This window comes from Galeopterus variegatus, unplaced genomic scaffold (assembly GCF_000696425.1).
Source record: "Galeopterus variegatus unplaced genomic scaffold, G_variegatus-3.0.2 Scaffold15235, whole genome shotgun sequence".
NCBI classification, from domain to species: Eukaryota; Metazoa; Chordata; class Mammalia; order Dermoptera; family Cynocephalidae; genus Galeopterus; species Galeopterus variegatus.
Window position 1 is genome coordinate 24,170 of NW_007741346.1, and position 1,228 is coordinate 25,397.

A 1,228-nucleotide genomic window follows, 5' to 3' on the forward strand; every position below is an offset into this window, starting at 1 on the left:
GTTGGATTACTTTAAAATTGCTTCCAGCTCTTCTTTCTCTCTATCACGACTTTGTAGCACTCCTGCCAGGGAAATTCCTGCATTTCCATAGTTTACAGGGATCCTCTCCCTGTTTGCCACCTGGACCATCTCAGGGAATGCAGTTGGTATTGGCCTGCCCATTTTACAGTTGGGGAAGCTGAGTCACAGTGACGTGACAGAGTCCCATTGGAGTCGGGACCAGGACTCCAGGCTGCAGGGTTCCCATTTGGTGTGCTGAGGAATCTTGAAAAATGCCCAAGCTCCTGGAGGTCAGGGCCTGTCTTTTCCCTTCACGCGTCCCTGGTGCTTAGCACAGAGCCTGGTAGGAATAGGCACTGGGGGAAGGAAGGTGAGAATACATGAGTGATGAGTGAATGGATGCCTGCTTGAGTCCGTTCAGCCAGTGAACCCGGCAACTGTCTGAGACGCAGTGAGTGCTGACGTTTGTTAAGCATGTCCCACTTACTGTGTGTCAGGTCCTTCCTAAGCGTTTTCTGCACCTGTTAACTCTTTGATCGTCATAATCTTCCAGGGAAGGCTCTACTCTCACCACCCGTTTTACAGAGNGTGTGTGTGTGTGTGTGTGTGTGTCTGCAAAACTGATAAGTACGAGGGTTTTGTTTTTTTTTTTTCCTTTTTATATAATTGGGACCCTACAATATAGGACACTTGTAGAGTTTTTTTTAAGCTAGTGTCTTGGAGCTGTACTTATATTACTCATAATCATAAAATAATAATTCAGCTGTTATTTTGGGTCAAGCCCTGCCCCAAGTCCTTCAGCTGTATTAACACATTAAGATGAGAGGTGTTCTAGCAGATTGGCTAAAGGGTGTGGGCTCTGGAGGAAGACTCCCTTTGTTCTGATCCAAGCTTCATAGCTGTGAGCTCTCTTTGCCTCAGTTTCCCCAAATAGAGTGGGGCTGATAATATGTCTTCCCCACAGGGATGTTCAGATGGTGTGTTCTTACATAGAAGGCACTTAGATGAGTGTCTAGCATGTAGTAAGCTTTCATTTTCTTTAATCCTAACAACGAGCCTATGACAGAAAGAAATCAAGGCACAGAGAGGTTAGGTAACTTGCTCGAGGTCCTAGTGCTGGTGAACTAACTCATTGCTGGTACCTGCTGCATAGTATTGTGGAGAGGACTCTTCCTTGGCTGTTCCCCTTTGACAGGCAGTTGGGATGCTTCCAGTTGTCACAGTTTCA